Below are 25,130 nucleotides of genomic sequence, written 5' to 3'. Positions count from 1 at the left end.
GTGTATCATATCCAAAAATTTGGACATTTTGAGTTTATCTATATGGGTGCTTGGGGAATAGAGGGATCTATAAAAGGAAGCAAATTCTTCAACAATTTCTTGTGGTCTAGTAAGTACATTACCACAGTTTGATTTGATTGCTGGAATCGCCATAGCAGCCTCCCTCTGGCGCAGTTGTGCAGCTAATAACCGGCCAGCTTTTTCCCCTTGTTCGTAGTGTCGCCCTTTCATTTTTTGCAAGGAATATTCAGCCTTAGAAGTAAAAAGACTGTTGAGAGACATTCGTGCCTGCTCCAATAATTTACGATTCTGGAGGGTTGGTTTTCAGATATTTAATTGAGAGAACCGTTGAATGTCCTTCTCAAGATCTATTTGTTTGGCAACATTTTTTTTGTTAAAAAGAGCGGTGTCTCGCATCAGTCGACCTCTAATGATCGCCTTAGCAGCAGCCCAGGCCGTTCTCTTAGAAGAGAATGAGTCCTTATTAGTACTGAGATAGTCTCGAGGTGCAACTGTAAAAGGAGTTTACCTGCTGGTGATTTATATTTATTGATGTTCAAACGCCATGGTTTGTGTCCCAGGCTAGAGAGACCTAAATCGAGATGATAAGAGAACAGCGGAGTGATCGGATATGGCTGCTTCTAAAATCCTCGACTCTGTAACCAACTGTACAAGCTTTTTGTGAGAGAAGAAAATAATTGAGACGGGAAAATGTGCCGTGGGTGGAAGAAAAGAACGCAAATTCCTTATCCTGTGGGTGGCAAAGCCTCCAATGGTCAACGAGACCATTGTCGGCGAGAATGTCAAGCAAAATTGCTCTCTCTGAAGCGTTAACAGCATCAAGACAACCTGTTTTGTCAAGGGCAGGATTTGGAGTAAGATTCCAGTCCCCTCCAATGAGAAATTGAGAGGCATTTATTTCTGTGAGAAGGCGATTTATTCGAAGGAAAAATAGTTTTTTGGGACCGAGTGGAGCATATACAGATTGAAGACAAATAAAAGAATTTCCAATTTTCAATTTAACAAAGACATACCGACCCGCCCGGATCAGACCATGTCTTGGAGATTGTGAAAGGAAGTGACTTCTGAAAAAGGATGGCTACACCACATTTACGAACAGGATTAGGGTTGGTGGGATCAGGTTTGGAAATACTACTATGAATAACTTTTCCAACCCAATCTCTGCTAAGTTTATTAGATTCAACCTCATCCAAATGTGTTTCCTGCAGTAAAGCAATACCCACATGTTTAGAGTGTAAGTATGAAAGGACTTTCGCACGTTTTATATAATGGGTGAGACCATGAACATTCCAGGAAACCACTAATAATGGATGAATAGAAGACATGATAGTAGGATTCGCCAATGAGATAAGAAGAAGGAAAGAAAGAAGTATACAGAGAGAAAAGTAAAAGGTGTTACTCTGGGGAACAAAAGACAAAGTATGCAAAAGTTTGAGAAAGTGATAAGAAAGAAAGAGAAGGAAAAGAAGAGGAAAAAGAGAAAGGAAAAGAAAAGAAAGAAAAGAGAAAAGGAATGCGAAACGTTTTTAGAAAAACAGAGGAGATAGGGTATTAGAAGTGGAGAAAAGGGAAAATAAGAAAATAAAGAAAGAACCGAGAATGTTAACCGTGGGTCTGGGCACACTAGAGCAGCACCGAGGGTGGTCAGGACCCCATTCGAGGAAAGAAGAGTTGGGATCCAACAAACAGAGGAGAATATGGAATATATGAAACGCAGTGAAATAAAATGATATTATCAGAGCCATAAGTAACCATAATATATTATCATGAAACACAAAGTCATGAAATAGAGAAAAGCATCGACATCGTGATAATAAAAAAAATAAAAAAAATAAAAACAACATATTATATAACAGGAGGGATATGAAAGATAAAGTTAAAATTAAAAAAGGTATAAAAGGCAAAATACATGAAAAAACAGATATTCTGATGCCATATAAGAGGAAGAAGAAAAATATAAATCGGAAGAAGAGGAAGGGGAAAACACGGATAATAGGGCAAGGGAATAGAAATAAAGGAAACGACAATACTTAGTGTGAAATACATGTAACAAATAAATAAAGATGCATAGTACAATAGCGGGATACAGAATAAGTTAAGTACATATTATTTACTTCAACAATATTAACAACGCTATAGGAGCGGGGAGAATAATAAGGAAAGTATACACTCCATAGGTTAAAGATATTGCAAAACTCGAAAAAAACAGAATAGTATTAATATATATAGCACAGCATGAAACATGAATCAGAAGTGATCATATTATAAAATGCAAGAAAGCCACAAAAGGGCAGGAGAACAGCAAGAACAATATCATGGTCAATGAATAACAAGAAATCACAAAAGCATTCACTTGAACAGAAAAAAGGAATCAATCAGGTTTTTTAAGAGGTGATCGTGATTTTCCCTCTGCGGTGTATTAGTAAGGGTGTAGATGGAGTGCAGAGCTGAAGCTTTATCATCCTGAGAGCGAGTCAGACGAGTCAGACGAGTAAGATCCCTACCACGTTGCCTGGAATCATGAAAGGTGTTGGAGTGTGATGTTGGCAAATTTGGAGCTAGAGAAGTGGATGATGGAGGCTGAGCACATAAAGAAGATTGGGTTTCCATATCATTGGATTTGATATCATCCAAGAATTGCTGGAGAAGTGCAGGATCGTAGAAGTCTTTGGAGTTTACATGTATGGTGATACGGAAACGTGCAGGCTCAAACAATCCATATTTGATGTCCATTTGACACAATTGAGGCGGCATGGAGAGAAACGCCTTCCGTCGTTCATTCGTTTCTTTTGAAAAGTCTGCAGCCATCTGGATGGTATGCCCTTGAAATAGGAAGGAGCCACGTGAACGAGACATTGACAAGATTTGTCGAGTTTGCTCATGTCGAAGAAAGCAAGCAATAATTGGTATGGGTCGTGCAGAAAGCACTGGAACGTGGAGGACCCAGTCTATGAGCACGTTGGATCTCAAGAGGAGGAGTAAAGGAAATACCAGTCATGATAGGAAGAGCCTCGTAGAGGAATAACTTCATGTCCTGTTTTTCAATGTTTTCTGGAAATACAAAAAAACGGATAATGTCTCTACGACTCGGGTCTTCCAAATCAATGATTTTGCTATGCAAAAAGAGGAGGTCTTGATCTGAACTCTGAACTATATCCAATCGACTCTCCATATTCAATATTTTAGAGTCAATGTTGTCAATCCTTATATGAAAAGTAGTGAGTTCTGCTATAGACTTAGTTTCTGCAGCTAATGATGACATGGTGATGTCTAACCCCTCTAATCGACGGTTAACCCCAGAAAGTTCCTGCAAAATGCGTTGCATAGTATCAGACAAGGATCTGTCACTCTGAGGTGGTGTAACTTGGAATGTAGGAGGTGATGTGGAACCATTATTTTTCATTGGCAAATTAGAAGTTTGCTTTACTACTTCAGTGAAAAGTGATTGCTTAGGTCCTCGACCACCATTCCTATTGCAACACACAGCTGAGCTGATGGTCCTAAAAAATGTGAAAACACCACGTAAAGGAACAAAGTCACATTCCACTCAGAACTGCATCAGAGATTCCTTGAGAAAGCCGTTATAATGAAATAATATCATGTAGCAATAGTGACGTTGAGTAGAATTCAGATATAATTCAAAAATATATGGGGCAGAGGAAGTATGAGAAGACAGTCTGAGGCAATAAATATGAAGGAAAAAATGACGGGTTAAAGAATTCTGCACCAACTGTCTTTTAAAGTAGCACAATGAAGTGAGTAAAGCTCAATTGAAGAAGGTCAGGAATCAAAAAGAAGGCAGAACATAAATTCCTGCATGAAATACTTCATTCGTTATTCAGGTGATGAAAGTCACCGCTTTAAATTAGTCCTCAAAGGACTTCACCACGTAACGTTGAAGAAATCCTCTTCTAAATGTATTTAAAGAGGGTGCCGAGTGTTAAGAATACACACAATGTTATGCACAGCAGATTCCTAGCGGTGAAGGAGCGCGGCCTCGTCACCTGAGGGGGGCGGCCTAAGGCTTAGACGAGCACGGCCCTGGAGTAGCAAGAGGCGCGGCTTACCCTGTGAGGAGGCACGGCTTCTTCAATGCTCAGATCTTGATGCGTGCACCAGTGGAGCCGGCTGTGTCATCGTCATTCCAGGAAATAGAGGGAGTCGATGCTGTCTGTCAGAGAAGGCCGTCGCTGCGCCCTACATGGTCTCCGGTGACAGTAAAACACGGAAAGGACCCAGGTAACCAGGTGAGTGAAGGAGGCTCGTTAGGGGTCCGTCCCTCGGCGGAGCTCGTCCCTCAGGCGGCCATCTTCCTGCGTGGCCAGACCACACCCCCCGGTCACTCGCTTTCTGAATTTACATATCATACGGAAAATCTCTTGCGGCACTGAAACTAATCCTGTTAGCCATGGTCATATCCCGACTGGATTACGGAAATGCTCTGTATGCTCGGTATTCCGGCATACGAGCTCCGCCGTCTCCGCCTTTAAATAATCCAGAACCAGGCTGCCAGGTTAGTCTACAAACTCCCTAAACATCACCATGTCACCCTTCCGTTGAAAACATTACATTGGTTACCGCTCTTTGTAAGCTCCTTTTTCAAAACTGGATGTCTGATCTTTAAGGCTCCTGCCGGTACAGCGCCCGCATTTATAGCTGCTAAACTCAAGGCTTACGTTCCTACCTGTGACCTTTGGTCTTCCTCTAAGCACCTCTTGTGCATTCCTCGTTACAGAAGGAAAAAACATGGTGGCTTGAGCTTCTCCTTTCTGGCCCCTTCCTTCTGGAACTCTTTACCCCTTAGCATCAGGACTACTGCCTCTTACATGGACTTCCGTAGGGCTTTGAAGACCTGGCTCTTCTTGCAAGCTTTTGCTGAGTTAGCTGCATCCCCTCCTCACACGAACTTCCGTCCTCAGTGCCAAGAAACCGCCTGGTCTACGAGCGCTTTATAAAACCTTTAACTTTAACTTTATTGCACTCATGGGCCCTGGGTGCCTGAGCTGTAAAGTAGTAGACTGATGGATTCCTTTATTATGTGAAGAATTGCCGGGGGATGACGCGGGCCACATATGTGTATTTGTATTTTGGCTAAATGCTCAACAAACCATTGAGTGTTAATCCTAGAATTGGTTCCAAATATGGGAGGTACTTGCTGTTTAGAATCATATATTTGAAGGCTTAACAGACCATTGAGTATAAACTCATGCATTTGGAGCCTGCATGGAGTTGTCAGTGTGTGGATAGACCTTATATACTATATGTGTTATACGCTTACAATGGCATATGGATAGGGCAGGCATGCATTTACTAAGTGAGACAAAAGATAGAAGTTCAGTATGGAACAACCACATTTTCAGTATATCACAGTTATTAGTCAAGCACATTATTCAGGTGGTAGTGGATACTGTCATAGTAAAACAATAGTAAAACAATGCAGTGCGAGCAAGGGTCCTGAAATGCAGAATTGGAAAGCATGGTCAGACAAAAGTGTTCCACTCATCAAGAGTGTTTAGACCCCTTTCAAAATGTCTTACAGTTGTAGCTCCCCTTGCATTCTAACCAGTTAAGTATTGGCTGTTGGTTGCCGCCCCTTGTGTTGGGTACCAGGCTGTGTATCACCTGCCAGATGAAGTCTGATTCAGAATGTCCCATTGTTATAAAATGCTCCACCAATGGTGCCGTGAGCACTCTACAGCGGATGTTACTACTGTGTTGTGTGATCCGGGTCTTGACCTGCTGAGTTGTCAGGCCGATGTAGCGTAGATGGCATGGTCACACAATGCAGTATATTACATTTTTTGATTTACAGTTTGTAAATGACTTTAGAGCATGTTTACAGTTATCATATTCAAACGTTTTTGTATTCATGGTGGAGTCGCATGCCATGCAGAGGTTACATTTATAGTGTCCAAGAATTGCGGGCAGATTAAAGCACGTCTGGATAGTATTATTTTTTCTCGCTGGTGTGTATGCCCTAACCAGGTGATCTTTAAGGTTACGTCCTCTTTTAAAGGAAAAGAGGGGTGCTCCTTTTGTTAGTTCTAATGGGTCCAGGACTGCCCAGTGTTTTATCACTAGTTAAGACCGTTTATTGCTTGCTGTGCTGAATGTAGTGACACAAGTAATCCTTTTTAGGGGTTCTTTTTCCCATGGCTGGAGTAAATGTTCACTGTGGGCATACCACGCTCTCTTCATTGCGCGTCTGACTAGTTTCCTAGGGTAGCCTCTGGAGGTCAGTTTTTTAATAGGATTTCAGCCTCCTGGAAGAAATCTTCCATGAATTTACAGTTGCGCCTGATCCTAAGAAATTGGCCGTAGGGCAAGACATCCCTGTTTGCCCTTTGGATGTGCACTGTGATATTCAAGCAGGGTGTTCCTCTCTGTAGGCTTTCTGAATAGGGTAGTGTATAGCTGACCATGTAGACACTTGATAGTTACATCTAGATAGTCCACTTGATGTGTATGAAAGCTATATGTGAATCTAAGGTCCGGTTGGCTGATGTTAAGCCAAGTACAGAACTCATGTAGTGTTGTCTGGTCGCCATTCGAAATCATGAGGACATCGAATATGCAGCTGCGCCAAAGACGGATTTTGTCATAGTAGGGATTCTTGTCATGAAGAATGATGTTAGTTTCCAAATCATCCACGAACAGGATGGCAAAGTGGGGAGCACAAATCGCCCCCATTGATGTGCCTTTGTACTGAGGGTGTTAGGTGTCTTGAAACAAAAAGTAGTTCTTAGTAAGGGCAATTTCAAGTAGTCTTGTTATGAATTCAGTGGGTACCTGATGGGGTGCTGGATGGTTTTAAGGTGTTTCTTTATTACGTCTATACCTTTTTGCTGTGGGATGTAAATATACAGAGACTCTATGTCTAGGGTGACAAGGAGTTCTGTAACAGGATCGAAAGGCTGTGATTCAATCAGAATGATTATATAGGTGGTGTCCTTGACGTAAGTAACCATATCTCTGACGAGATCTTTGATGAAAAAAATCAATATACTTTCCTTGGGGTTCCAGGATAGAGCCACACCCTGATAGGATGGGTCTGCCTGGAGGTGCCTCTGCATTTTTATGCACTTTGGGAAGCGTATATAGTACCGGTGTACGGGGTTCCATGTTGTTTAGGAACTGGAATTAATTCTTGCTGATGAATCCACCTTCTAGGCCCTCTTGGGTGATTTGGAGAATATCTTCACGGATACTTTGCACAGGATTCTTGTTCAGTTTTTCGTAGTGCAAGGTATTGTTTACTTGGCGTAGGATTTCAGACTCATAGGTGGATTTATCTTGAATTGCGATGCCGCCCCCTTTGTCACATGGTTTTTATAACATTTTCTTCATTCCCTTTCAATTTTGCCAGGCTGTTCTTTTTTTCTATGGTGACATTATAGGGGGTGAATCTATAGTTGTCTTTAAGTGTTGCCAGGTCTCAAAGGTGATTACCACAGGGGGCATAGTGCCAATGGAAGGATTAAATGTCGACACTGGGCGAAGTCCTGTGGTATCCACTTTCTGGGGGCTATCACCCTCTTGGAAGAAGACCTGCAGTCTTAATTTTCAAAAAAATTGTAATATTTTGGTTTGGATGTTAAACCAGTTAGGTTTCTCTGTGATTACAAATGACAGACCTCTGCTCAGTAAGTAAGTAAGTAACTTTATTAACTGTGCGATTACTTAAAATCTTTACAGTATAAAACACATAAACAACACCCCCCACCCAAAGTACCCTTCCCCTAGTAAAAACCAAATGTTCAGCTTTAAAATAGCACCGTGGCTACGCAGGCTCTATTTACTACTTTGTGTCCGTTAAAACTTCAATTAAAAGATTTTTTTATTTTTTTATTAAAATGATGAGTTAGCACCGTTTCCCATCTTTGCACCTCCGAGGATCAAATAGTTGTATAAGAGTCCAACAGGGTTGTTCTCTCCAAAATGCTAATGTTATGTTATGTTAAAAAAATCTGTTACCGCGCACGGACACCAATTGGTTTTATGGCGCTCAAAGACAAAGCGGAAATACAGAGCAGTTGGGTGTGGACAGAGGGAATTAATCATAAGCTAACTGGAAGAGGTAGGTTTGAGAGATTTACGGAAAGTGATGTAGTCAGGAGAGAGTCGGATTGAGAGAGGGAGGGAATTCCAGGTAAAAGGAGCAAGAAAAGAGAAACAAGAACCACCATGTTTTTTGTGTTTGAACCTAGGAGTGATTAAGAGGTTGTGCGCAGAAGACTTAAGATGCCTCGAGGGGATGTGGCGTTTAAGACTGAGGGAGGTGAAGGCAGGGGAGAGAGCAAAAAGAGACTTAAAAACAGTACAGCCCATTTTGAAAATACAGCGGGAAGCGACCGGAAGCCAATGCAATCTATTGAACAGGGGCATGACATGTTGGTGCTTTGGCTGTTGGAAAACCAATCTGGCCACCTGGTTTTGTACCAGCTGGAGCCGATGGAGATGGTAAGCAGGAATCCCCACATACAAGCAGTTGGCATAGTCAATGCGAGAGGTGGCAAGGGCCATAATGACAAGTATGAGAGCCTCTGTAGATAAGAACCTTCGGATTTTACATATTCTGCGTAAGTGGTAAAAGCAGGCCGAGGTAACGGTGTTGATTTGAGGTCTCATCGAAAGGTCGCTGGAAATGATGACACCAAGGCTCCTCATGGACTTGACCAGGCAAGGTGGAGGGCCAAGAGCTTGGGGCCAAAAGCTAGAGCTCCAAGGATTTGAGGACCCTCCTGTCAAGACCAACTCTGTCTTGCTGGGGTTAAGCTTCATCTGACTGAAATTCATCCACTCAGAGATGGTGAGCATGGTGGATTGAAAGTTGGAATGAGAAGAGGGAGAAGAATCAATAGGAAAGATTAGCTGTAGGTCGTCCGCGTAGTTAAAAATGGTAACAGGGGTGTGACGGAAAGAAGCTAAAAGGGGTTGCATATAAAGATTAAACAGAAGGGGCGATAGAGCAGAACCCTGGGGGACACCACAGGAAAGTGAAGATTGGGGGGCAGAAAAGGTAGAAATGCCGAACCGATTGGGAACGCTGATGGGGGAAGGAACCAATGCAAGTTAAGGCCAGGCCCTGGATACCCGCGTTTCCGACACGGTCGATCAGAATAGCGTGATCGACCGTGTCGAAAGCGGCTGACAGATCTAATAGCACCAAGGCCTGGGCCAGGTTCCTATCAGCCCCCTGTCTCAGCGCGTCCATCACCGCCACAATGACCGCTTCCGTTGAGTGGGCCGGTCTAAAACCGGCCTGCTGATCATCCAGGAAGTGAGATTTTTCAATGAAGGCGCTCAGGCAGCGGGTAACATAGGTCTCCAACACCTTCCCCAGGTAGGGGAGGAGGGAGATCGGTCGATAATTGCCCAGAACAGTTGGGTCCGAGCCTAGTTTTTTAAGAATTGGTACTACAACAGCTTTTTTGAAAGCATCGGGGACAAAGCCTGTAGCAAGTGAGTAGTTAAGAAGGTCTAAAGGGGGACCTGGACAGGCCAAGAAAGCATCTTTCAGAATTTGAGGGGGACAACAATCCTTTGGGGGAACCAGAACTTACTGTATGTAATAAAGAAACGAATTCAGAATGAGAGATAGGGGGAAATTCGTGCAACCGGCAGGAATTCGTGGGGGGTAGGACACAGACATTAGGTGAGGAAGGGGAGGGAATATTATTTTTAATAGTTGTAATTTTGTCAATGAAAAATAAATTGAGGGACTCGCAGAGAGCCTGTGAGGGTTGGGGCTGGACAGTAACACGATCAGGAAGAGAAAGTTCAGCTACAATAGAGAAAATGTCTTTGGTTTTTGAAGCTGAACTGAGGATTTTCTGGGAATAGTAGGAAGATTTAGCCAATAGGATAGATTTTTTGTACAATTTTAATAGATCCATATAAGTGGTTCTTAATAAGGGGTCATAATTTCGTCTCCATTGACGCTCAGCTTGTCTGAGGGCTAATTTGTCCAATTTTAGTTGATCAGTAAACCAGCGCTGAGCATCATGTGGGCGTTTAGTTCTGATACATCTCACAGGGGCGACCACATCACTAGCTTGTGTCAGCCATTGATTGAGGATAGCGGTTTGCGTGTTAATATCAATAGTGTCGCTAGGGAGTGTGGTAGACAGAATGGAATGAAAGTGAGAAGTATCAGCCCGCTTCCAGTTTCGTGCCGTGAAATTAGACACCAGTGGAGGACGGGTAGACGGGGAGGATTTTAATAAGAAAGAAATGAAATAATGGTCAGACGGGGTACAAGGATAACTGAGGGGGGGAAATGTCTAAATTTGCCGTCCATACTTGGTCGAGAGTATAGCCTTTATTGTGGGTCGCTACTGAAATGTGCTGCTGACAATTCAGGCCGCATAGTAGATCTGTAAATTCGACCGACAAGCCACTTTCCCGGGAGTCCGATGGCCAGTAGTTGAAGTCACCTATGATCAAGATTCTTGCGGAGTTGATAACTAACCGGGAGATGAAGTCACCAAAGTGAGAAGAAAAAAGGGGCATACTGACAGGAGGGCGGTAAACAAGGACACAAATAAAGGAAAATTTAGAAGACGTGAATTTCAACGTAAGAATATCAGAATTTAGGATGGGAGTAGTTATCAGATTTGTGAAATGAAATTGAGAGTGAATAATAGCAGCGACTCCACCACCCGTTCTGCCCGTTGCCCTGTTGGACTGGAGGATATAAAATACCGAGGGGATAGCAGCAAGGATGTCGGGGGAAGAGTCCTCGTTTAACCAAGTTTCAGAAAGAAGCAAAATATCGATGTTGCCATTATCTAACAGTTGAAACACTTCCAGTTGATGTTTGGGGGGTGAGCGAGTATTGAGATAGACAATGGAGATAAGATGGGAATCAGGTGAACTATTCGGGGTGGGTGTGAAAACTGCATTAGTATGAGAAGTGGGAGTAGAAGCTTTAACCCAATTAAGATGAGAGCGGTGGGGTGTCCAAATGCCACAGGCTTGAGCAATACCAGCAACATGGGGAGCAGGGGACCCAAAACATTGAAAGGAATATAGGTCCTGGGAAGAATATATGATGCGGCAAGCAGAATGCTTTTTGCCGCGGGTCCCGGTCGGCCGCGGACGGGCGCAGACGGGCTTGACGTAGGCGCGACTTCGGCGCGAATTCGGGGCTCCCGCTGCGCTCGTCCGCTGCGCTTCCGCCAGGTCGCCATTTATACTAGATGATGTGACCCACTAGACCGTTAACCTGCAAGGTGGAGAGGCAGGGCGGAAGCGGTGGAAATCAGGAAGTGGCGCTCGTTTAGACGACCCTTCGCGCAAACGGCACAATGCCGGGGCGGAACGGGGTCAAGAGCGGAAGAAATCAGGTAAGCAAGTTGCCGTGCCCAGTACTTCAATAACACAAACACTTTGCACATAATAACAAATAGCAGTTTTTAAAAGAGCAGCTAGTAGTCAGCTGAATGAAATAGTTAAAAACATCAATAGCGCTAACACACGCCCGCAGCCTTACTCGTCACGTTTGTCTGACTGGGAAGCCAGTTTTCGCGCTAGAAGTAGGTGGAGGGACTGCAGACACTAGACCGCTAACCTGCAAGGTGGAGAGGCAGGGCGGAAGTGGTGGAAAACAGGAAGTGGCGCTCGTTTAGACGACCCTCCGCGCAAACGGCACAATGCCGGGACGGAACGGGGTCAAGAGCGGAAGAAATCAGGTAAGCAAGTTGCCGTGCCCAGTACTTCAATAACACAAACACTTTGCGCATAATAACAAATAGCAGTTTTTAAAAGAGCAGCTAGTAGTCAGCTGAATGAAATAGTTAAAAACATCAATAGCGCTAACACACGCCCGCAGCCTTACTCGCCACGTTTGTCTAATTGCCTAATTTCACGCTAATTGTCAATAAGATTAATTCTTAACGAACCCCCTGTCCGGCCCCAAGTTAGATTTCTGATTCCAGTGATTCCAGTGGCTTTGCAAGAAATCCCTAAATTAGATGACGTCTAACAGGGTTAGGGCACCAGATAATTTTCATTGCAAAATGACAGGACCCCTGAGTTCTGTGGCCTTTTGATGGAAATCAAGTGCAATTCTAACTTGATGGATAAACTTGCCAACCCCGGCATGTAAACAAGTTGTGGTTTCTGAGAAGCACCAGTCCGAGGCCTCTCTGCAAGTTCTGAAACCCAAGTTCCTTAGGGCCTGGCGCACCAGGCGATAACGATTGCTGGCCAGCTTTGAACAGCAGCATAAAAAGTGTAGCCAAGATTCTCTGTGGTAGTTGCATAACCGGCAGGAGACGGTACTGTCAGTTTGTGCCCATTTTGGGTTAAAATCCAAAATCTTAAGGGCCAGGAGGCACAAATACAGAATTTTCTTTCTTGCTTGAATTGAAAGTAAATCTTGCAAATATGGTTGAAGTTTGACAGGAGTATATGACTTGTCCAGGGCCAATGTGAGAGGGTTGTATTGGAGTGATGAGTGATCCAGTTCAAACGAGATGGTCTGGACTTGGCGTTTTACAGCTTGGGCCCAGGCAGAATAAGGAATTTCCTGAATGGCCATGCTCTTTCCCTCGATTTTCAGTAGGTCTATTGCTTGTTCCAACTTGGAGTGCCATGGGGAGACCGCTACACTGAAAATAATTTTTAGAAAGTGTTTAAGATTGTTTTCAGGGGTTTTCAGCACTCTGATGTAATATTTTATTTGGTCCCCCTGTAGTACCAACTCCGGGCGGTTCAAACCTATTTCCAGCCTTAGCCTGGTGTTCCTTGCTTGTCTAGGAGCTTGTAGCACAGTTATGTAAGCTTTCATCTGGGCCGCGTTGATGACTTTCTCAAGTGCTCCTGAGAAGGCTAAGTGACCATACATGATAGCGGGAATCCGTTTTGCCCTAAGTACAGTCAACATGGGTTCTATTGATGGACTAACTAGGCGATGGCTTAGACGTCTGAAAGACAGGATTATTTTGTTAATTCTCAGTGTTAACTCCTTTATGTGTTTGACTGCAGTGGCCCTCTACGACACCCATACCCCCAGATAATTGTAGGATGTGGCTGTCCTGATTCGGTGCTCACCCAAAGACCATGTTGCTTGTTTTTTGTGAGGGTATTTACCAAAGATTACTATCTTGGTCTTAGTCTTCTCTCATTAATCCGTAGGCTATTTTCCTTGTTGTATATTGCAAGACTATTTAATGCTCTTTGGAGTCCCAACCTTGTGTGGTCCATGACCACTGTATCTTCCACATACTGGAGAGTTCCCAGGGCCAACTTCCCCAATCTCGGAGGTACTAAGTTGGTGTCTTTCAGGGCTTGCCCCATGTCTGCTGTGTACAAGTTGAAGAGCAGGGGGGCCAAAACACAACCCTGCTTTAGTCCGGTATTAGTTTCAATTCTTGATGTTGCAATTGTTGTACTTAATTTGACCTGGACCCATGTCCCCTCCTAGAGGGCTTTTATAGCTTTTAGCAGGGTTTGAGGGATCCCCCAAAATTCGAGTTTTGCCCATAACCGTCTTCGATTGACTCGGTCGAAGGCCATGGAATAGTCTATGAAGCAGCAAAACAGGGGCAGCTTGGTACTCAAAACGGCTTGCTTCGAGAAGTAGGAGAGCGCTATGATATTGTCCATGGTGGAGCTATTGGCCCTAAAGACAGTCTGAAAAGGCGGGAGAATGCCGTTCTTGTCCTTCAGGTCTCTAGGTCCCTTAGTAATAGCCGGGCATATACCTTGGCTTCTAAATCAAGAAGGGCTATGAGCCTGTAGTTAGCCGGGTTCGAGTGGTCTCCCTTCTTATGTATTGAAAATAAGACCGAGCCTTTCCAGGATGTTGGTAAGATTGCTGTGGAGAATGAATGATTGTATAGCGGGGTAAGCATGGATGCAAAAAAGGCAGGGGCAGTTTTGAAGACCTGGGCGGGAATACCATTTGGGCCAGAGGCCCCATCTGTTCTTGTAGCCCTAATGTACCTTACAGTCTCCTCCTCTATAAATGATGGTCTGACTGGGCGCTGTAATATCTTTTAGCGCGCTCTGAGTTTTAATGGTTACAGCTGCCACCTGCGACCACTCTGAACTGAGAGAGTCCATCTTATTTACTCCACAGGTGTACAGAACCTTCACATACTGTTCCCACACATTGCCTGCAACACTAATCTCCTTGCGCTGGCTTCCAGAGCTCAGACTGTTAATGTATCGCCATAGCTTGATATTGTCTTTTTCTTTAATTAGGGAGAACACTTTGAGACAGTTCTTTTCTGTCCACTGTCTTTTCAACTCCCAGACTTTCTTCTTATAAGTGGCTCTCAAGGCAGGGATGGAGGGCATCTGTGACAAGTAGATACCTTTCTTTTTTGCCTTGATTACCTTGTTAAGGACTTGTTTGCTTTGTGTCAGGCTCCAAGATTTTTGACGTTCTGACCTGGATTGATTTTGACTGCTTCTTCATTGGTTGGTGTTACCCAAGTTCTTCTTTGAATCCATTATCAGTATTTCCCAAAAATGTGTGATGTTCTTTATATCTTGTGTCTTTAGTTCTGCCTCCCTTTTGGCTACATAATCCGACAGGCTGTGACTGAGGTTGGTCATCCATTTTATTATTTTGAGGACTAGATGATGTTCATCGCCTGTGGTTGCTCCAATTATTTCCTGGGCTTCCACCTGTTCCCGCGCCAGAATAAAGGAGGCGCAGAGAGGCCTGTGGTCGCTTTCGTCTCTATCGTCCACAGTGAAGTCACATAATTTATGGGCCAGTCCTTCTTTGATGAAAATACAGTCAATGGTGGAGACATTCCTGAAGGTTGGTTTAGCGATCCATGAGGGATGGCTGTTTTTTTTGTCCCATGAGTGGATTGTAAGTTAAAGTTTGTGAGAAGTGAAGTCAGTGGGCCCGACTTCTTCCCTTGGGGTGCGACAGGGGTCTGACCCAGACCTCTTGTGTTGAAGTCTCCCGCAATTATCACATTATGATGCTCAAATCTACTGAGTATGTCTTCCAGAATGCTGGTGAGAGATTCCATGGCCTGGTGTGTTTGATGTTTGGTTGGGTTAATATTAACCCTGGGCGTAGTTCGCGGAGTCGGACTCCGCGGAGCTACGCGAAGACGTAGTTGCACACCGCGAACTACGCGTAGCTCCGCAGCCATGCGGAGTTGCTTGCTAGGCCCGTTCGCGCGCCGTTTTTCGTCTTCGGGAGCGCGGTGCGCGTGTTCGGGGCGTTGCCTGCATGCTCGGGATGGCTAGCGCGCTAAGTTACCCCAGAGGTTTGTCCCGCCTGCTTGCGTTCCCTTATTTCCTGTTCCGGGTCACAAGTAACGTGGTCGCGTTGTGCAAGACATGTTCGGGAACTCATCTTCTCGTTCGCACTACAAAAGTGCGTGATCGCGCTAAATATCGCGCGCACCTACCCACGCGGTCGCGATGGGCGCAGCCATCTTGGATCACACACTCTGGCTATGGTTTTGGGCCTACTTTTGCATCTTGTTGAAATCTCTTCAATCCTTGTCTTTTTACCCACTTTTTCAAACTTTCTTTAGTTATTACCTATCTCTCTCTGTGCCTAGGTTTATATTTTTCATTTTATTTCTACTTTTACAACTTTTCTATTGCTTTATTTTACTTCCTTCTTTTACCTTGCTTATTCTTTCCCCTACCTTTTTGTCTTGAACTTTTCTTCTCCCCTCCACCCAGAACCATGGTCAAGGGCGCCAGCAGCAGCGGCGGCTCAAAGGGCAAGGCGCCTGTGCCCCAAAAAACCCGGCTGCCTTGCGGCAGAATGCGCCCCCTAGGGGTGAGGCCCCGCCAACTTTTTGGGGAGGAGGAGGTGGCTGCCCTGGTGTTTTTTATCCAGCGCTACCACCCCTTGATGTTGGCAGCAGGTGGCAGGCCCGGCTCCGGCTACCACCATATTGAAGAGCGTCTCCGGCGGTGGGTGAAGGTGCTCCGGGCAGTCTTCCGCTGCTCCGGTATCCGGCGTACCCACCATCAGCTGACCCACCGTTGGGCAGACATTTTGGACCGGGAGCAGGACCTGTTGGACCTGCTTGGCGTCGAGGTCGTGGGTCTTGGTGAGTGGCTACCCAAAAAAAAAAAGTGTGTGTATAATGTATATCTCTATAGTAGTATAAGTATTGTTATTGTATCTTTGTAAATCTTGGCTGAATAAGTAACGCGATGACTGGTGCTCCTAGTTACATTTCCGATGTATTCCGTTATTATATCTACTGTAATTGTATGACACTGGTCTGTGCTGCGCTTCTTCATCTTCACTGACTCTTGCGTGTTCAATTTGGCGCTAGCTTTTGCTGTTTATTGGTGTGAGATTTTCTTTATTGTAGAGAACTGAAGTTAGTTAATGCTATTAATAGAGTCTTGTCCTTCCTTTGTCCGTCAGTGAAATAGCCGTTGATGGATAATTGTACGTGTTTGCATATTGTATCATTTTTTTTTCACGGCCTTCTCTTCTGCATGAATCCTCCTCTGGCAATGAATGCAAAAGTTACTTTGTTCTTCTTACCTCAGCCAGGGCCGGATTTAGGCATGTGCAAGCTGTGCAACTGCACAGGGCCACCAAACGTCAGGGGCCACCCCACCAATATATATCCTTAATTTAATAATCCTCAGAGGATGGATACATAATTGCGTGGCGGACCCTGGCAGGGATTTGGTGCCTCCGGCTCTGTTCCACTTCCAAACATCCTGACTCCCCCTTCTTCACTGGCCTCCGTGCTCCGCCCGACCTCCTCTTCCGGGCCCCCCACCTACGCTCCCTGGCCAGGAGTCCAGGACCACCATGAGCCTAGAGCCGCCCCTGCCTCAGCCCTCCATAGAACTGATGTAGTTTGTTTATTGAGTGGGTAGGGCAGCAGTAGCATTCAGTCAGTAGCAAAACAAAATATGATGCAATGAACGTACAATTTCGTGTTAGTATGCACAAAGTTAAGCATGTCTCCTCCTTGTGATCTATGCATTTTGCTGGCAAAAAATTAAAAAGAAATGGCTACTTACAGATAATTGATTGATTACCCCATTCTTGAATCGGTGGTGTTGTTCAGGTGTTACTGCCTCTGTGTTACTTAGTAATCTGCAATCAGAATGTTTATGGAACATTTGATTTGTTTTCTCCAAGTATATATACACTAGTCAGTGAATCATGCAAGGCAGTAGTCATTTGGTAGACCAATGTTTGTTTCTTTTAATGTTGTAGCAGTGGTTTTTGAAATGCTGTCTATGTTTCACAGCACTCAATGTTTTCCTCTTTCTTTATTATTATTTCTTACATGAACCACAGAACCCAGGGGCAAGCAGAAGACTGGGACCGAGTCGGCGGGTGAACGTGAAGAACCACAGGCACAGAGCTCCTCTACTGAGGATCCTGCTGCTGTCCCCAGTAAGTCCAACAGTGCTTTCTTTTGGAACAATGATATTTCCCTAACTTTCTAACGGAGCTTTTTTTCCAACCGATTAATGACATTTCACCTAACTAAATTTTGACAAATGCTTGTTTGATTTTGATTATGTTTTCAAAATTTTGGGTATTACTATCTGTCCCTGCCTTTCTGTTCCTTCAAAGAGCCTCTCCTATGACTCTCTGTGCTACTACTAGACTGTCTGTAGGTAAGCTTGCCCTGTTGCCCACTCTTTAGTTAAGGTATTAATCTTTTCAAAAAATCTGTGATAGAATAGCGGAAGGCACAGAGTCCACTCCTGTCTTATGCTTTTTCCTCTGTAATGTCTCTTCTTTGCCAATTGACACCAACCAAGTATGCATCCAGATGTTGGTCTACTATTTTGTAAGCGTTAGTATACCACTACTACTCTTGCGGGTATTCTTCTATGCAGTCACATACATAACTATGTATGCACCACAAAATTGGATGTTGTTGGTGATAGGCAGGTTGGACCTTACTTACTTACAGTCTTACACCTCAGTCACAGAACTCAGAGGAACCCACAATTCAATGAACGACAACCTATATGGGCTCAGTCATTGGTCAATTATTCAATTACCCCTTTCCTGAACCCCAATATGAAGATGCCAAATGCTTTTATTACACAATCCATAACCTAAGTAACCCCCTTTTGCTCACTCTCTCGTGTAAGTCTACAAGACAACAGACACTGAAAATATACTTCCGAGTCAATGTGGTACTTCAAAACCTTTATTTTGTTAGAAGTAACTAAGTAAGTAACATCAATGTTTTTAAGTTGTTCCGTGAAATACGTCAAGGGCCACCAGAAAAAATCCAGAGTTAAAAAAGGCTGAATAAAAAGTAATCTACATTTGTACAGCTACCAGTGCACGATAGGGAAATGTGGGAAATGTGTGAGACCCCTCACCATTGAACGTATACTGGTTGCATATGCCTCTTTTTGGTAAGCTCTGGAAATCTTTGCTTCGTAGAAGGAAATCTTCTCATCTGCCGAAAGATAATGACAAAAGTGGTGCACGTTAGACAGTATGAAAACATTACATACATTTATGCAAGTTTTTAGCTGTCATGCTAAAAAAAAGGTATAACCTGAGGCTGTAAATACGGGCCTTTCTATTTTCCAAACTCTTCAGGTGTATGCTTTGAACAATCATGTGGCCTCAAAGGCGTCTTCTCGTACTGCACAACAAGCTATGAGGTAGCATGCGCAAAACTGTAGATATGTCATTGATGTACAAACTGGTTAGGTTACATGGTTCAGTCTAACTTTCCAAGGACTAGAGTAGCAGTATAGATGAGATGAGCTTGGGTACCATACCATACCAAATAAATGCTAATATGTGTAGTGTGTTAGTTACTCTGCTGTACTAGGCAATGTGGACTACTACTGATTACGTTGTACTTAACTGTTTTGCAGAACTCCATTCTTGGTGAACAAGTACAATGGGGGCTGTGCATCCATCTAAAAAGGTGTACTTATTTTTATTTGTGCAGAACCGGTACCATCCACCAGTGCCGACGGGGGCAGCGGCGCTGCGACGGCGTCAGCAGAGGCGATCCCGGAGGGGAATGGAGGACCAGAGGCACCTACAGCAGCACCGGCAGCAGCGGGGGAGGAGCCAACAACGGTGGGCGATGGTAAGTTACATTCAATAGTGATCTGCATTACTTGGTGGGTGGGGAAAACTTCCTCACTGTACTCTGATATTTATAATGAACTTGAAGTTCTACTGGACAATATATGACACCACCTTTGTCATTACCAAGCTTAGCAATAGCATTACCACCGGCGAGAATTGATAAAATAAGTTATACAGGCCTCTTCTATGTGACTACAACTCAGCTGTGAAAGGTTGGTGGCAGACTAAAAAAGTCTTATCCACAACATTACATGACCGCGATGGATTAACAGGAGATTTTAAGTATGATGAAAGGAGCAAGGAAAAAGCACCAATCATATAATATAGAAGGATACTTTGGAATCAGCAATGCAGGTGTTTGAGAGCAGTCGGATGCGTGGGTTGTTGTGGAAGCATAGAAAGGGGAAAACACAGCTGCCTGCGTGGGTGGGAGACACATCCAATATCGGTGGTTAGTGGATAGTGGATACTAGTGTCGGCAGCGGTGTTTTGGTTAAACCCAAAGGCAAGGGAAGGAGGGGACGACTGGATGCATTCCGGGTCGTTGCTGGCGAAACACAAACCACCTAACGTTTGTTGCGCGATATAAAGAATGATAGTATCTATAGTAGACATTTACTAGTACTAACTGGCCCCTGTTAATTAATGTTAGTTTGAGACTGTCACTTTTCCCGGAAGCACAGAGTATGTGATATAAAAAAACGAGATATGAAAAAGACAGATGTTCGTATGTGACCGTTGAAGTACACCCATGCTATGTTACTAGGGCAGGCATAATGCCGTGCCAAAAAGTCAAACAAATTAAGTATATAAGGCGTAGAATGTTCAAGATAGATAAAACAACATTTTTTGTACTCAGCTTGCTTGCTATTGCTACTGTACTGTGCCGCCCACTATGTGTTGGATACATTTTGTGTTCTTGATTTGCTGGGATTTTGGATTACAACAATTCTGTCTCTTTCTTTATAGTTACTCCTTCAAAACCAACGAGGAAGGAGTTGGCAGTCCGGGCCCGGCAGCAGAAACTGCAGGCCATCGTTGAGGCCTACCGCCTCTGGTGGCTCAGGCCGAGGAGGAGGAGGAGGAGGCGGAGGCAGCAGCTGCTGCCTCTTCCAATGCCCCGGCCCCCAAGCCTGCAGGAGTACGTCGGCCTGGTCAGGCAGCCGCCCGCCGCCAGATTTTACCAGCATCGTCCACCCCCCCACAACAACATGGCTGCCAATGTAGGTGCCGCCAGTTCCAGAGAAAGATTCTCCTCCGGGTAGCCAGGCTGGAGGCTCAAACTAGTCAGACAAAAAGTCAAATAGAGGAGCGTGTAAAGATCCTGGTGGATCAACACTTAAAAGCCCGCCGGCTTTGAGATGGACCCTGTTTGTTGTTTGCCCCTTTTTCAATCCTTTTGTTGGTGGGTGGGAATTGGGTGTTGTTTTTTTTTTTACATTACATTGAACGTGGGAATTTGGTTGGGGTTAGGGGAGGCGGGTAGGGACAGCTGTGGTGTAAGATTTATATATATTTTATTTTTGTATCATCTTTATTTATATAGTATATTATGTTAAAAATAAACGAGACACAAAGTTATGTTAAAAAGAAAACATTTGAAGTTCATTTGCGTTTCTTGGGGGGTTGGAGGGGGGACTGTTTCACCAAATAATGTACGTTGTGCAACCTCGCAAGGTTTAATTGGCCATGCAGGTCGGCGGACAGTGCTTTTTAATAAAAAAATATATTGCCCACATCTTTAACATGCAAACAGATAGATGCGGTAAACCCTCACCGAGTTATATTTGTAGTATTAGAAGAACGACCAGTCTGTCTTGCGTTATACCTCACTGCAAACTTATCTTACCTGTGATTGCTGATGAGATGATGATGATTTATGATGAAGTGCGGCACTGCAAGGGCTGCATTTGATTCCCAAGACAATGGCGAAGAATCTGTGGTTCAGAATCAGAACTTCTGTGATAGTAGTAGTAGACAGACCCTGCCAGTAGCATTTAGAGACAAAAAGAAAGAGGCAGTCATTTGCGTGACAGACAATGTGGGGGTAGTATAAGTAAGTACAGTACATTGCATGGGTGACCCAATATTGCAACTGCTAAACTGAAACAAAACAATGGTTTTGGGGACTGGAAACTAAGTGCAAGAGAAGATAAGAAGTTCAACTGTAGTTGTAGTACTCACGGCAACGTCAAACTTTTCTAAATCATAATGCTTTAAACTTAAACCCAAAAAATTACGCCAATTCATTAGATGCATTCGTTGTTTGATGTTAATGGTAAATTATTTGTCGTTATACACAGAGCTTGAGTTGGGAAGCCGCAGAAGATCCTGGCCATGCCTTGTTGACATTTCACTATTGTTGCTTTCACCACATCTGCCCCAGCAAGCGCGTGATCAAATTGTTGGTGTATATTTAATGTAAGAAACATCACACCTCAATGTAACCACGCAGCCCGGGGGAAGAGGGTTAGGGTTTGTTGAATGGATGGGTACGGGGGTTTTGGGAAAGGTTTGAGAAAGAAAAACAGTACGCATGGAGATTGGAGACAACAAAAGCAAAACAATGAAGACGATGATTTATGATGTTGATCCGCTAGCCAATGAATGTAAGCAATAACGTAAGAAAAGGACACGCTGAATATCATTCTTGGTTTCCCACAATCCAATTGCTTGATGATGAGGATTTGTGGTAAGGGTGAGAGTTGATGCTCATACTATAAAGCAGTGGGTGAAAAACGTCCAGCCTGAAAAAGAAAAGGCAAATATAAAAGAATGTGAATGACCTAAACAAATTGTAATACAGTGAAGATAAAAAAAATAATACAAGAGGAGTAGTCGTATGAGAGGACTTTCAGACTGAGGCGGCTTGGATACAATATGTATAAGTCTACTAGTTGCACATCATTATTAATCTAGAAGTACAAAAAAAGACAGGAGCCAGCACACAACAACAGGCCCACGACGACACAGGGTCGCCCGTTATACAAACTGCATTTCCCTATAAATTTCACAGAGCCACAGAAAGGTGAATGAAATTGAAAAAGCAACCTAGCATTTACAAAATTAATCAACAAAATCAATGCGTCATTCTCAGTCATCAATCATACCACTATTGTACTCTACCACAGCACAGTGCACAAACATGTAGTAGCCTGGGTCTACTGTGCTGTGCCTCTTATTTGTATTTATTTATTACCTTGTATTCCACTCCAAGAAACCTCGTGCATCAATCAGCTCAGATCCAACTGCCTGACAGCAAAGATATGGTGGTCACCATCATTATCAGCAACTCAGTCTGTAGTGAGTGACTACGATAAATTAAGTCCTGACTGCATCTGTAGTAGTAGGAACACAAGTGCGTAAATAATTTCTATTATTAGTAAATAACATGGAAAAATTGGCTATCACGTGAGTCTGAACTGAAGTTACTAGTATACTTCAACTCCATGCACATTTGCTCAGAGTCAGCAAAAAAATACATCCAATGCAATGCATGGCATCATTCATTTTTTAATATACCTGTTTTGCTCTTCTCTTTCACTGTCAGATGATTGATCACAGATGGTGCCGAGCCTTTGTAATGCGAGTCACAACAAGTTGACTTCAGTTGTGGATGCCTGCTCAAGTTTCTTTTGACACTGAAGAGTCGTCTATGAATGCCTGCAGACAGAGGTGGTAGCCTTAAGAGTAAGACTCAGCAAGGCAGTTATGAGTTGCAGATTTCAAATGAAATAGAGGATGGCTGTAGTCATGTACGGTTCACTTGTTATGGAGGGACTGTTAGAGGCTACATTATTGTTATTGTACTATTCTCCATCTACAACATCAAATGTATGGCTGCCAAGATGGAATTGTATTGACTTGAGTGGGAGTCAAGAAGATGGAGCAAGACTCTGAGGAGTGCAGTCAACATGGAACATAAATGCACAGGCGTGCAACTCCAGGAGGTAAATAAAAAAGATACAGCGAAAATAAATGCACAGGTGTGCAACTCCAGTAGGTACATTAAAAGAATGAGTGGTGCGGATGGATTTGGTTGAGCTTTTTATTTTAAGATTAGCAGTTTTGCACCAGAAAGTCATTTTTAATAAGAAAATAAATAACACAAATAAAAGAAGGGAGAAAGTAACAATTTAAAAGCCTATTGGTCAGGGAAGAGGTGCTCGTCCTCAAACTCTGTGGGTCCGGACAGCAGTAGGTCATGTAACCCAGCAGTCATGATATCTTCGCGCTCGCTTTCTTCATCCTGCTCTGATTCACGTACAGTATAGTCTGGTGGTATGAAGTGTTGATTCATTTTTATCATTGTCAGCCTCTCGATGCTTTTGGGGGAGAGACTGGTCCTTTTCAATGTCACAATGGCACCAGCAGCACTGAAAACCCGCTCAGAGGCGACACTGGCTACAGGACAAGCCAAATACTTTATCGCCAGCCTGCTCAGCACTGGCCACTGTCTCCTTCTTTCATACCAATAGACCAATGGGCTTTGCTCCATGAACACCTCTGTTGTGTCATCCAGATAGGCCTGAACCATCCGCTCAGTGTTCATTGGTGCTCGGCTTTGCTGCTCCTCTTTCCCCTTTGCAACAGCAACGGACTTACCCATCCCCTTCTGTAGAAAAAAAGCAGTTATGCTTTTGGTTGTGTCGGCTGAATCAGATCGTGTAGGTGCTGCTTTTGGTACTGTTGGTGCCTGCTGGGAAGCGGACGCACTGCTCTCATGCTCTGATGAACTTGCCTCAGGAGGATGGCCTGGAGTACTTTGACTGTCCTGGGCTGGCACTGGCAGGCCTTTAAGTAACAGCCGTTCAGTTTCTAAATCATTAGCTTCCACAGCTATGGAAGTTTTGTAATTGGCAACATCCCCATCTGAAAAAGGAATGACTGCGCTACTGCTGACAAACAATTTGTACCGTGGATCCAAGATTGTTGCAGTTATGTAATTTGGATCTGACACAATCATTTGAAGCCTTGCATTTCCAGATAAGCGGTTGGCTAAGGCCTTGGCCAAGGTATATGCATCAACTTTTTCTTCGTCACCTTCGTATGTTTCACAGACCTCCTTCAGCTGTTGCTCGAGCATGTACAACAATGGGATGGCTTGGCCCATAGTACAGTCCTCCCTGCTAACTGCACGTGTGAAGACCTCAAAAGGTTGTAGCATCTCTGTCAAGCATTTAATGATGTCCCACTGCCACATCTCAACGGTCAGGGTTTTAAGATTAACAGTAGGATCCACTAATCTTCTTGACATTACATAAGCATTCAGTGGTATGTACTGCTCAAAGAGATGCTCAAGCATGAAATAAGTAGAGTTCCAACGTGTTGGGACCTCCTGGATCAGTGCTTTGACTGGCAAATTATGCTCCCGCTGAATGACGCGTAGCAGCTTCCGCGCTTTAAAAGAATGGTTAAAATGCGTGCATATTCTTCTGCAGATGGTCAGTATGTTGCTGACTTTGGCTTCAGTTTTCAGAAAGTCTTGCACGACTAAGTTAATGCAGTGTGCCAAACAGGGTACCCTGAAATACTGTCCATCTCTCATTGCCTTTACTACATTACTGCCATTGTCGGTGGCAACCAAAACCAATCTTAAGGCCTCTTGGTTTCAGCCGTTCAAAGACCTTGCTGTTAAAGTCAGACAAAATGTTTTCAGCAGTATGATTTTTCTCCATACCAAACATGGCTACAGTTGCATGTCTGCGAGTATCATTGAAAATCCCAGCAACGTCAAGAAGGCCTGAAGTTAACTTGTCTTTCACACCTGCAAAAGAGATCCAGTGTGCGGTGATGCACATGTAATCTGATGTGGCTTCGCGACTGCTCCACATGTCTGTTGTCAGGTGGATACAATGGACAACACTCTGTTGTAAGGCTTTCCCAATCAATTCCAGCACGTCGTGGGCCTCCAGTACCATAGTTTGTACCAATCTTACCACGACTAACATTGGTATGACAAATGGTGCATATAGCAATGTTCTCCTGATGTGGGTGAACCGTAAAAAAATCCCAGACTGGGGAGCTAAACTTTTGTCTCCTGCCATAGGAAGAGAAG

Source organism: Lissotriton vulgaris, chromosome 5 (assembly GCF_964263255.1).
Source record: "Lissotriton vulgaris chromosome 5, aLisVul1.2, whole genome shotgun sequence".
Classification (NCBI taxonomy): Eukaryota; Metazoa; Chordata; class Amphibia; order Caudata; family Salamandridae; genus Lissotriton; species Lissotriton vulgaris.
Note: the sequence above shows the minus strand (reverse complement) of the source record.